Source organism: Seriola aureovittata, chromosome 5, assembly GCF_021018895.1.
Source record: "Seriola aureovittata isolate HTS-2021-v1 ecotype China chromosome 5, ASM2101889v1, whole genome shotgun sequence".
In the NCBI taxonomy this organism is placed as follows: domain Eukaryota; kingdom Metazoa; phylum Chordata; class Actinopteri; order Carangiformes; family Carangidae; genus Seriola; species Seriola aureovittata.
In genome coordinates this window covers 4,784,508-4,798,588 of record NC_079368.1, presented here as the reverse complement: position 1 = coordinate 4,798,588, position 14,081 = coordinate 4,784,508, and positions in this window count along the sequence as shown.

Below are 14,081 nucleotides of genomic sequence, written 5' to 3'. Positions count from 1 at the left end.
TGTTGACGTCACGTCCAGGTCAAAACAGATACGTAACCTTTTTTTTTTTTCTTGAACAACGTCAACATTATTATTTCAGATTTTAACATTACATGTAAATATTGTGCATGTGCAAACATATCTAATGAACATTTATTTTAACATATAGATACAAATATTTTTCAAATATGCAGACATTGACATAGGTCATCTCTAGGGGGGTTTGGAAGAAAATTAAAATAAAAAAGACATTAAACAGACATAAAATATTACATTCACACGCATTTAAAATGTGGTTCATGGTAAGCTGTGGGAGGTAGTGTTGTGCCATTCATGAACGATTCGTTCAAAAAACAAATCTTTTGGGTGAACGAACTGAACTGAATCAATTCCTGAAATGATCCGTTCATTTCTCAGTTCAATTGAGCTTGTGGAGCAAATGTGCAGGGATACACTCGCTCACTGAGTGAGTGATTAAAGTCACTGGATGATCGTCAAAGGGATACACTCACATGGAGGCCATTCTTTTAGCACAACATTATCAATGGCCTAATTCCTCACGGGGTTACACTTCCAAAGCCACATGGACACAAACACACATCTTTAAGTTGCCATTAAAATGTTGGGCTGGTCCTTAAGAGACTCACCTGTGCTGCTGCAGCTGCGATGAGAGGAAAAGATGTGAACCCTGATGATACTCAGTGGCTCCTGAGATTGTATCAGGTCCTGTTACTGCAAGTATGATTCGGTGAACGAATCTTTTGAACAAATCTTTTTGGTAAATAAATTGATTCTGGTGATTCAGGACACTGAAGAGAACTGCTTTGCACATCAGAAATGGAGGGAGTATGGTCACAACCACAGGCTTTCACCTCCTCAACAGAGCAGTACCCATTAAACCCACAGGGTACTACTATGGTCACCTGGATGCTGTGACCAGGAGATATTTTTCTCTTATAGCTGATAAAGCGAGATGGAATTAAGATTTCATTAAAACAAAAATAAGGTTTTACACCTTCCTGGAGATAAAAGGTCCAATCTAACAAAAATGGTAAACAAAGATACTCAAACTGTTTCTGTGATAAAATTCTATAGTGGGTATTAAGAGTAGATGATCTGGTGATGCATATGTTTAAGACTGCATTATGAATATAAAAAAATCTAGAGAGTAATAATTGTGGTTTTGTTTTGAATGTTCTGTTTGTCATAAAGGTGTTTCAAGTTGATCACTGGACTTTGCAGCTGTTCATTGGTCAGCCAGTACAGATCAACGTATTCTAAAATCCACAATGATAATAGACCAGTTGTACAGCTTCATATTTGTGTTTTTCAAAAAGAGCTCATAGAATAATGACAGTTTACTGTAACATTGTCAATTTTAAATAATCAGGTCCTGTTAATACAACATTAGTCACCACCTTCCAGTTCTAGGCAAGACTATTTCAGGAATTGTCATCTGTGTTTCCTGATTCTTAAATCCGTTTAGGAGGCATGAGGCTGACTTTTCCCGCTGGTAAACTCAAATGTAACCAATCATTTAAATGCTTCCTGACTGATTTTAACCAGGATTTTGAACTGGTTTTGATTGTTTACATTGTGCAAGGACTGTCAACAGAGGGAATATCATCATTCTTTTGTATGCAGTGTCCAATCCTGCAGTTTTATTTGTTCAAAAATGAACCAAAGTAAATAAAAATGAGAAGAAACAAGGTTTTTATCTTGTCCCAGGTCTATAGCACTGTGTCAAAGCACACCTGTCTATCAGTGGTGGTTACATATGTGAGGTACACAAGGTGGCTAAAGCAGGAAGCAGTGATTCTGGCTCGCTACCACACTGTGTGGCTCCTTGCCTTTAAGGATCTGAGAAGAACCTGTGTGCTGTAGCTAGTTTAAGTTTTATTAACTGCTGTGGTTTTTGTCTCTCATGATAATTAACAGGTAGAATGTGCAGAATGTGCTGTACTCATTATATAGAAATGAATGTATCCTCTATAGAAAGAAAATACAGGCCCAACTTAATAAGGTCACACTATGCACCAAAATAACAGTTTGGGAGCTAAAAATCAACACATTAAGTCAAATAGTTGCAGGCTTTTAATCTTAGAAAGTTTTACAGGCAAGAGAATGATAAAATTATCAAATTATTAACGTAGATTTTGGAGGACCAATCCTCTGAACTGAATCCACTGCTTCATTCTCTGTGCATGTTAAAGAATACCATTGAAAAATTAACATTATACACCATGTGAAAAGGAATACATACATTCGTTTTGTAAATACACATCTGACACATATTAACACTTCCAAAAAAAGAACACAGAAAACATCATAAACAGTTTTGATGAACATACATTTAATTGCCTGTTTGGGTAATTGGGTCCACCTAGCAAATGCAATTTTTTAACAGTCTTGCAATTAATCCCACCATAATAAGGGTTAATCATAGCAAACTTTTGTAGAGAGGGCTTTATTGATTCAACTTTATTATAATTCTAGCAGTGAATATATTGCACTTTGTTCTTGCTGTAAAACTGTATTACTGTATACTGTCATCCTTCTGTTTAGTCCACCCCATTTATTTCAGTGAGGGAAGACTATTCATTACACCTTATAGCACATAATACTGTTCAAACTACACCCTCCAGATTGATAATATTTACAACTGGTAGGATTTATTGCAGTGCTATTGTATTAAACTGCATTAGTTTTAGCTAGGTATACCGATAAAGCTGAGGGTGAGTGTTTATATTGAGGTTGAGTGCTTATATCAACCCCTTTAGCACGGTGTAGCCTCTGGGTACATCCAGGTCTTCCAGGACTTTCCTCATTCATGATCTTTGTGCTGGCTGGATCAGACGTTATGGCACCTCTGTCTACAACAATCTCCATCACTTCATTGGTATTATCGCTGCCATCCTGGCATAAGTGGGTCTAAATCAATGTCAGTGTTTAAGTCGTCATATTTAAAAACAAGAGTAACACAAAGTTCATTGTGTCTGAACTGAAGTGTCTGACTTACGTACCAACTACTCTTTGAAGAGACCCTTCAGCTTTTCTCTGAGATACACCATTACGCCACAAACAGCAACCTCTCTCCAGATTCATCCTGTGAATAAAAAAAAATAAAAACTGGCTCCTCCATGAGCATGGATTTTTAAAAATCACATCACTGGGAAAAAAGACTGAAGGATTAGATTTGTGAGGCCTGGACTGTACCAATTACAATTCTTTAATGTGTTTAATCATAATAAAATAATAAATTGATCATTTTAAGGAAGGCCATTTTTACTCCATTGATTAGTTACAATTTTAATTTTCAATCATGGATTATATTAGAGCATGATTATTATAAAAGCTTCCAAATAAATAGTTATCCAATGTCCTATTTCCTTGTTCTATTGTGTTGGGGTAAATTTTAAATGATGACGAATGATGAAAATTTTAATAGAAATTTTAATTTGAAGATATCTTTTGAATTTAAATTCTGTTATAAATATACTCATACTTATCATGTTCCTAATCTCAACTCATTTGTTTTCTAATTTAACGATTATAGTGTTGGTTGAGGGGCCATCTTCCAAGGCAAAAAAAGAAAAGGGGACATCTTCCGAGAGTTAAAGGTGTTTTGACAGTGAAATCAATGCAAATGACAATAATGTTTTAGAATTATAAGAAGGAAGTGGTTTGGAAGACGTACTAAAGAGGAACGATGTTATAAGGTGCGAGGGGGTCTTCACAATGAAAAAAATTCAAACGATGTTTATATGAACAATAAGAAAAGTAAAAGAAATAAATATTTTTGACACCTTCTATTGTACAAGGATATCTTCACAACAACCTCTTCAGGTGAGGTTGGAGAAATCCTTGGCAAAAAACACACAAGAGGTGCCTTCTTCCAAGGCGTGAAGGTGTCTTGACAATCAAAGAACAGAAAGGAAACCTAACATTTTAAAAAATGAAATAAGAGAAAAACTGGAAACTGACTTGACAGTCAATGAAATGTAAATAAAATATTACTTTTAAATGAAATCAAAATTAAAAAATTTGGAAACTGACTTGACACCTCCCTCATGTGAGCAAGAAAAACCTCCAGAAAGACTTTAAAGTCATAATGGAGAAATCCTTGGCAAAAAATACACAAGAGGGGCCATCGTCCAAAGCTTCAAGGTGTCTTGACAGTAAAATCATTTCAAATGATGAAAATATTTTACAAAAAAAAGAAGGAAATCTTTGGAAAACATAGTTAAGTGCGGAAATGTCACAAAGTTCGAGGGCGTCTTGGCAATAACAAAAAGGGAAATGATGTTGATATGAACAGTAAAAGGAGTAAAATAAATCAATCTTTTTGACACCTTCTAGTGTACAAGGATATCTTCACAACAACCTCTTCAGGTGAGGTTGGAGAAATCCTTGGCAAAAAATACACAAGAGGTGCCTTCTTCCAAGGCGTGAAGGTGTCTTGACAGTAAAATCATTTCAAATGATGACAATGTTTTGGAAATACAAGAAGGAAATCTTTGGAAGAAATACTCACGTACAGCAATGTCATGAAGCTCCAGGGCGTCTTGATAATAACCAAAAGCCAATGATGTTGATATGAACAATAAAATAAAGAAAATAAAGAACTTATATGACACCTTCTAGTGTACAAGGATATCTTCACAACAACCTCTTCAGGTGAGGTTGGAGAAATCCTTGGCAAAAAACACACAAGAGGTGCCTTCTTCCAAGGCGTGAAGGTGTCTTGACAATCAAAAAACAGAAAGGAAACCTAACATTTTAAAAAATAAAATGAGAAAAAAACTCGAAACTGACTTGAAAGTCAATGAAATGTAAATAAAATAATAATTAAAAAATTTGGAAACTGACTTGACACCTCCCTCATGTGAGCAAGAAAAACCTCCAGAAAGACTTTAAAGTCATAATGGAGTCATTCTTGGGAAGAACTACACAAGAGGGGCCATCGTCCAAAGCTTCAAGGTGTCTTGACAGTAAAATCATTTCAAATGATGAAAATATTTTACAAAAACAAGAAGGAAATCTTTGGAAAACATAGTTAAGTGCGGCAACGTCACAAAGTTCGAGGGCGTCTTGGCAATAACAAAAAGGGAAATGACGTTGATATGAACAGTAAAAGAAGTAAAATAAATCAATCTTTTTGACACCTTCTAGTGTACAAGGATATCTTCACAACAACCTCTTCAGGTGAGGTTGCAGAAATCCTTGGCAAAAAATACACAAGAGGTGCCTTCTTCCAAGGCGTGAAGGTGTCTTGACAATCACAGAAACGTAAAGGAAACCTAACATTTTAAAAAACAACAACAACAAAAAAAAATAAAAACTGATTTGACACCTCCCTCATGTGGGCAGGAAAAACCTCCAAAAAACCTTTCAGGTCAGATTGGAGGAGTCCTTGGGAAGAACTACACAAGAGGGGCCATCTTCCAAGGCTTGAAGGTGTCTTGACAGTAAAATCATTTCAAATGATGACAATGTTTTGGAAATACAAGAAGGAAATCTTTGGAAGACATACTCACGTACAGCAATGTCATGAAGCTCCAGGGCGTCTTGATAATAACCAAAAGGCAATGATGTTGATATGAACAATAAAATAAAGAAAATAAAGAACTTATATGACACCTTCTAGTGTACAAGGATATCTTCACAACAACCTCTTCAGGTGAGGTTGGAGAAATCCTTGGCAAAAAACACACAAGAGGTGCCTTCTTCCAAGGCGTGAAGGTGTCTTGACAATCAAAAAACAGAAAGGAAACCTAACATTTTAAAAAATAAAATGAGAAAAAAACTCGAAACTGACTTGAAAGTCAATGAAATGTAAATAAAATAATAATTAAAAAATTTGGAAACTGACTTGACACCTCCCTCATGTGAGCAAGAAAAACCTCCAGAAAGACTTTAAAGTCATAATGGAGTCATTCTTGGGAAGAACTACACAAGAGGGGCCATCGTCCAAAGCTTCAAGGTGTCTTGACAGTAAAATCATTTCAAATGATGAAAATATTTTACAAAAACAAGAAGGAAATCTTTGGAAAACATAGTTAAGTGCGGCAACGTCACAAAGTTCGAGGGCGTCTTGGCAATAACAAAAAGGGAAATGACATTGATATGAACAGTAAAAGAAGTAAAATAAATCAATCTTTTTGACACCTTCTAGTGTACAAGGATATCTTCACAACAACCTCTTCAGGTGAGGTTGCAGAAATCCTTGGCAAAAAATACACAAGAGGTGCCTTCTTCCAAGGCGTGAAGGTGTCTTGACAATCAAAGAACAGAAAGGAAACCTAAAATTTAAAAAACAAATAAGAAAAAAAATAGAAACTGATTTGACACCTCCCTCATGTGGGCAGGAAAAACCTCCAAAAAACCTTTCAGGTCAGATTGGAGGAGTCCTTGGGAAGAACTACACAAGAGGGGCCATCTTCCAAGGCTTGAAGGTGTCTTGACAGTAAAATCATTTCAAATGATGACAATGTTTTGGAAATACAAGAAGGAAATCTTTGGAAGACATACTCACGTACAGCAATGTCATGAAGCTCCAGGGCGTCTTGATAATAACCAAAAGGCAATGATGTTGATATGAACAATAAAATAAAGAAAATAAAGAACTTATATGACACCTTCTAGTGTACAAGGATATCTTCACAACAACCTCTTCAGGTGAGGTTGGAGAAATCCTTGGCAAAAAACACACAAGAGGTGCCTTCTTCCAAGGCGTGAAGGTGTCTTGACAATCAAAAAACAGAAAGGAAACCTAACATTTTAAAAAATAAAATGAGAAAAAAACTCGAAACTGACTTGAAAGTCAATGAAACGTAAATAAAATATTACTTTTAAATAAAATATTACTTTTAAATAAAATAATAATTAAAAAATTTGGAAACTGACTTGACACCTCCCTCATGTGAGCAAGAAAAACCTCCAGAAAGACTTTAAAGTCATAATGGAGTCATTCTTGGGAAGAACTACACAAGAGGGGCCATCGTCCAAAGCTTCAAGGTGTCTTGACAGTAAAATCATTTCAAATGATGAAAATATTTTACAAAAACAAGAAGGAAATCTTTGGAAAACATAGTTAAGTGCGGCAACGTCACAAAGTTCGAGGGCGTCTTGGCAATAACAAAAAGGGAAATGACGTTGATATGAACAGTAAAAGAAGTAAAATAAATCAATCTTTTTGACACCTTCTAGTGTACAAGGATATCTTCACAACAACCTCTTCAGGTGAGGTTGCAGAAATCCTTGGCAAAAAATACACAAGAGGTGCCTTCTTCCAAGGCGTGAAGGTGTCTTGACAATCAAAGAACAGAAAGGAAACCTAAAATTTAAAAAAACAAATAAGAAAAAAAATAGAAACTGATTTGACACCTCCCTCATGTGGGCAGGAAAAACCTCCAAAAAACCTTTCAGGTCAGATTGGAGGAGTCCTTGGGAAGAACTACACAAGAGGGGCCATCTTCCAAGGCTTGAAGGTGTCTTGACAGTAAAATCATTTCAAATGATGACAATGTTTTGGAAATACAAGAAGGAAATCTTTGGAAGAAATACTCACGTACAGCAATGTCATGAAGCTCCAGGGCGTCTTGATAATAACCAAAAGGCAATGATGTTGATATGAACAATAAAATAAAGAAAATAAAGAACTTATATGACACCTTCTAGTGTACAAGGATATCTTCACAACAACCTCTTCAGGTGAGGTTGGAGAAATCCTTGGCAAAAAACACACAAGAGGTGCCTTCTTCCAAGGCGTGAAGGTGTCTTGACAATCAAAAAACAGAAAGGAAACCTAACATTTTAAAAAATAAAATGAGAAAAAAACTCGAAACTGACTTGAAAGTCAATGAAACGTAAATAAAATATTACTTTTAAATAAAATAATAATTAAAAAATTTGGAAACTGACTTGACACCTCCCTCATGTGAGCAAGAAAAACCTCCAGAAAGACTTTAAAGTCATAATGGAGTCATTCTTGGGAAGAACTACACAAGAGGGGCCATCGTCCAAAGCTTCAAGGTGTCTTGACAGTAAAATCATTTCAAATGATGAAAATATTTTACAAAAACAAGAAGGAAATCTTTGGAAAACATAGTTAAGTGCGGCAACGTCACAAAGTTTGAGGGCGTCTTGGCAATAACAAAAAGGGAAATGATGTTGATATGAACAGTAAAAGAAGTACAATAAATCAATCTTTTTGACACCTTCTAGTGTACAAGGATATCTTCACAACAACCTCTTCAGGTGAGGTTGCAGAAATCCTTGGCAAAAAATACACAAGAGGTGCCTTCTTCCAAGGCGTGAAGGTGTCTTGACAATCACAGAAACGTAAAGGAAACCTAACATTTTAAAAAACAACAACAACAAAAAAAAAATAGAAACTGATTTGACACCTCCCTCATGTGGGCAGGAAAAACCTCCAAAAAACCTTTCAGGTCAGATTGGAGGAGTCCTTGGGAAGAACTACACAAGAGGGGCCATCTTCCAAGGCTTGAAGGTGTCTTGACAGTAAAATCATTTCAAATGATGACAATGTTTTGGAAATACAAGAAGGAAATCTTTGGAAGACATACTCACGTACAGCAATGTCATGAAGCTCCAGGGCGTCTTGATAATAACCAAAAGGCAATGATGTTGATATGAACAATAAAATAAAGAAAATAAAGAACTTATATGACACCTTCTAGTGTACAAGGATATCTTCACAACAACCTCTTCAGGTGAGGTTGGAGAAATCCTTGGCAAAAAACACACAAGAGGTGCCTTCTTCCAAGGCGTGAAGGTGTCTTGACAATCAAAAAACAGAAAGGAAACCTAACATTTTAAAAAATAAAATGAGAAAAAAACTCGAAACTGACTTGAAAGTCAATGAAACGTAAATAAAATATTACTTTTAAATAAAATATTACTTTTAAATAAAATAATAATTAAAAAATTTGGAAACTGACTTGACACCTCCCTCATGTGAGCAAGAAAAACCTCCAGAAAGACTTTAAAGTCATAATGGAGTCATTCTTGGGAAGAACTACACAAGAGGGGCCATCGTCCAAAGCTTCAAGGTGTCTTGACAGTAAAATCATTTCAAATGATGAAAATATTTTACAAAAACAAGAAGGAAATCTTTGGAAAACATAGTTAAGTGCGGCAACGTCACAAAGTTCGAGGGCGTCTTGGCAATAACAAAAAGGGAAATGACGTTGATATGAACAGTAAAAGAAGTAAAATAAATCAATCTTTTTGACACCTTCTAGTGTACAAGGATATCTTCACAACAACCTCTTCAGGTGAGGTTGCAGAAATCCTTGGCAAAAAATACACAAGAGGTGCCTTCTTCCAAGGCGTGAAGGTGTCTTGACAATCAAAGAACAGAAAGGAAACCTAAAATTTAAAAAACCAAATAAGAAAAAAAATAGAAACTGATTTGACACCTCCCTCATGTGGGCAGGAAAAACCTCCAGAAAACCCTTCAGGTCAGATTGGAGGAGTCCTTGGGAAGAGCTACACAAGAGGGGCCATCTTCCAAGGCTTGAAGGTGTCTTGACAGTAAAATCATTTCAAATGATGACAATGTTTTGGAAATACAAGAAGGAAATCTTTGGAAGAAATACTCACGTACAGCAATGTCATGAAGCTCCAAGGCGTCTTGATAATAACCAAAAGGCAATGATGTTGATATGAACAATAAAATAAAGAAAATAAAGAACTTATATGACACCTTCTAGTGTACAAGGATATCTTCACAACAACCTCTTCAGGTGAGGTTGGAGAAATCCTTGGCAAAAAACACACAAGAGGTGCCTTCTTCCAAGGCGTGAAGGTGTCTTGACAATCAAAAAACAGAAAGGAAACCTAACATTTTAAAAAATAAAATGAGAAAAAAACTTGAAACTGACTTGAAAGTCAATGAAACGTAAATAAAATATTACTTTTAAATAAAATAATAATTAAAAAATTTGGAAACTGACTTGACACCTCCCTCATGTGAGCAAGAAAAACCTCCAGAAAGACTTTAAAGTCATAATGGAGTCATTCTTGGGAAGAACTACACAAGAGGGGCCATCGTCCAAAGCTTCAAGGTGTCTTGACAGTAAAATCATTTCAAATGATGAAAATATTTTACAAAAACAAGAAGGAAATCTTTGGAAAACATAGTTAAGTGCGGCAACGTCACAAAGTTCGAGGGCGTCTTGGCAATAACAAAAAGGGAAATGACGTTGATATGAACAGTAAAAGAAGTAAAATAAATCAATCTTTTTGACACCTTCTAGTGTACAAGGATATCTTCACAACAACCTCTTCAGGTGAGGTTGCAGAAATCCTTGGCAAAAAATACACAAGAGGTGCCTTCTTCCAAGGCGTGAAGGTGTCTTGACAATCACAGAAACGTAAAGGAAACCTAACATTTTAAAAAACAACAACAACAAAAAAAAAATAGAAACTGATTTGACACCTCCCTCATGTGGGCAGGAAAAACCTCCAGAAAACCCTTCAGGTCAGATTGGAGGAGTCCTTGGGAAGAACTACACAAGAGGGGCCATCTTCCAAGGCTTGAAGGTGTCTTGACAGTAAAATCATTTCAAATGATGACAATGTTTTGGAAATACAAGAAGGAAATCTTTGGAAGACATACTCACGTACAGCAATGTCATGAAGCTCCAGGGCGTCTTGATAATAACCAAAAGGCAATGATGTTGATATGAACAATAAAATAAAGAAAATAAAGAACTTATATGACACCTTCTAGTGTACAAGGATATCTTCACAACAACCTCTTCAGGTGAGGTTGGAGAAATCCTTGGCAAAAAACACACAAGAGGTGCCTTCTTCCAAGGCGTGAAGGTGTCTTGACAATCAAAAAACAGAAAGGAAACCTAACATTTTAAAAAATAAAATGAGAAAAAAACTCGAAACTGACTTGAAAGTCAATGAAACGTAAATAAAATATTACTTTTAAATAAAATATTACTTTTAAATAAAATAATAATTAAAAAATTTGGAAACTGACTTGACACCTCCCTCATGTGAGCAAGAAAAACCTCCAGAAAGACTTTAAAGTCATAATGGAGTCATTCTTGGGAAGAACTACACAAGAGGGGCCATCGTCCAAAGCTTCAAGGTGTCTTGACAGTAAAATCATTTCAAATGATGAAAATATTTTACAAAAACAAGAAGGAAATCTTTGGAAAACATAGTTAAGTGCGGCAACGTCACAAAGTTCGAGGGCGTCTTGGCAATAACAAAAAGGGAAATGACGTTGATATGAACAGTAAAAGAAGTAAAATAAATCAATCTTTTTGACACCTTCTAGTGTACAAGGATATCTTCACAACAACCTCTTCAGGTGAGGTTGCAGAAATCCTTGGCAAAAAATACACAAGAGGTGCCTTCTTCCAAGGCGTGAAGGTGTCTTGACAATCAAAGAACAGAAAGGAAACCTAAAATTTAAAAAACCAAATAAGAAAAAAAATAGAAACTGATTTGACACCTCCCTCATGTGGGCAGGAAAAACCTCCAAAAAACCTTTCAGGTCAGATTGGAGGAGTCCTTGGGAAGAACTACACAAGAGGGGCCATCTTCCAAGGCTTGAAGGTGTCTTGACAGTAAAATCATTTCAAATGATGACAATGTTTTGGAAATACAAGAAGGAAATCTTTGGAAGAAATACTCACGTACAGCAATGTCATGAAGCTCCAAGGCGTCTTGATAATAACCAAAAGGCAATGATGTTGATATGAACAATAAAATAAAGAAAATAAAGAACTTATATGACACCTTCTAGTGTACAAGGATATCTTCACAACAACCTCTTCAGGTGAGGTTGGAGAAATCCTTGGCAAAAAACACACAAGAGGTGCCTTCTTCCAAGGCGTGAAGGTGTCTTGACAATCAAAAAACAGAAAGGAAACCTAACATTTTAAAAAATAAAATGAGAAAAAAACTTGAAACTGACTTGAAAGTCAATGAAACGTAAATAAAATATTACTTTTAAATAAAATAATAATTAAAAAATTTGGAAACTGACTTGACACCTCCCTCATGTGAGCAAGAAAAACCTCCAGAAAGACTTTAAAGTCATAATGGAGTCATTCTTGGGAAGAACTACACAAGAGGGGCCATCGTCCAAAGCTTCAAGGTGTCTTGACAGTAAAATCATTTCAAATGATGAAAATATTTTACAAAAACAAGAAGGAAATCTTTGGAAAACATAGTTAAGTGCGGCAACGTCACAAAGTTCGAGGGCGTCTTGGCAATAACAAAAAGGGAAATGATGTTGATATGAACAGTAAAAGAAGTACAATAAATCAATCTTTTTGACACCTTCTAGTGTACAAGGATATCTTCACAACAACCTCTTCAGGTGAGGTTGCAGAAATCCTTGGCAAAAAACACACAAGAGGTGCCTTCTTCCAAGGCGTGAAGGTGTCTTGACAATCAAAGAACAGAAAGGAAACCTAACATTTAAAAAACAAAATAAGAAAAAAAATAGAAACTGATTTGACACCTCCCTCATGTGGGCAGGAAAAACCTCCAAAAAACCTTTCAGGTCAGATTGGAGGAGTCCTTGGGAAGAGCTACACAAGAGGGGCCATCTTCCAAGGCGTGAAGGTGTCTTGACAGTCAATGAAATGTAAAAAAAAATATTACATTTAAATAAAAAAATAAAATAAAATAAATATATATAAATAATGTTGCTGTATGTATCTGCGTGTATATGTGTGTGTGTCTGTATGTATGTGTGTATATATATGTGTGTGTGTGTGTGTGTGTGTGTGTGTGTGTTGGTTTTCTGACAGAAAAAACGGAGAACGTGGAAAAATAAGAAGAGAACTGCAGCCCACCAATACCCTTCAGGTCACACACCATCACTTAACATTACAGTCATCAATATAACTTTCTTTTACAGTAATGATTCAAATGAAATCTCTCTTAATCAGCACGTCGATCCTTACCTTTTAGAAGTTATATCCAGATTTTCACAGTTAAGTTTTCCGAATCCACATCCAGAGCAGGTCAAAGTCAAGCAACATGTCTCTTTTTTTTTTTTCAGGCAACTGCCATCTTGTCTGTGGTCTGACAAGATGACAGTTGCCTAAGTCAAACAACTACCACACCTACCTGCTGTGAGACTTTACTAATTTGATTTGCAAAACTAATTTACTAATCCAATAACAGAAGCTATATCATGACCGTCATTAAATGACAGTCATAATGTGTATTCTTCCTTTTCCACAAATGACAGAAAATGTTCTTTGTTTCTCGAGCAGCTACAGGTCTCAGAAAGTTAAGAAAAAACTTCAATAGTGAAGGAAAACTCTGAGATGTCTCAGCAGCTGTGCCCCGATCCACTGTGTCGCTGCCAGGTTGTTTGTCAGGTATATGGAGACAGACATTCTAAAGTGGCTTTGATAGTCATAATGATTAGAACTTAGAATGACGTCATAATGAGGATTCCACACACACACACACTGAATGCTCTCTACTGAATACTACACTCCTCAGGGTTAAACAGTAGCTAGAAAAGTTATGCATTATTCACGAATTGGCCATAAAATGTGATCTGATCTTCATGTAAGACATACGTATTGTAAACACAATGTACTTTAGGGAACAATACACAGACATCTATAAGTGCTCGTGACTATATTGAACACAGCCATTAAACACTCACAATGCTAAAATAAAGAAAATAAATAACTTTTTTGACACCTTCTAGTGTACAAGGATATCTTCACAACAACCTCTTCAGGTGAGGTTGCAGAAATCCTTGGCAAAAAATACACAAGAGGTGCCTTTTTCCAAGGCGTGAAGGTGTCTTGACAATCAAAGAACAGAAAGGAAACCTAAAATTTAAAAAACAAAATAAGAAAAAAAATAGAAACTGATTTGACACCTCCCTCATGTGGGCAGGAAAAACCTCCAAAAAACCTTTCAGGTCAGATTGGAGGAGTCCTTGGGAAGAACTACACAAGAGGGACCATCTTCCAAGGCGTGAAGGTGTCTTGACAGTCAATGAAATGTAAAAAAAAATATTACATTTAAATAAAAAAATAAAATAAAATAAATATATATAAATAATGTTTCTGTAT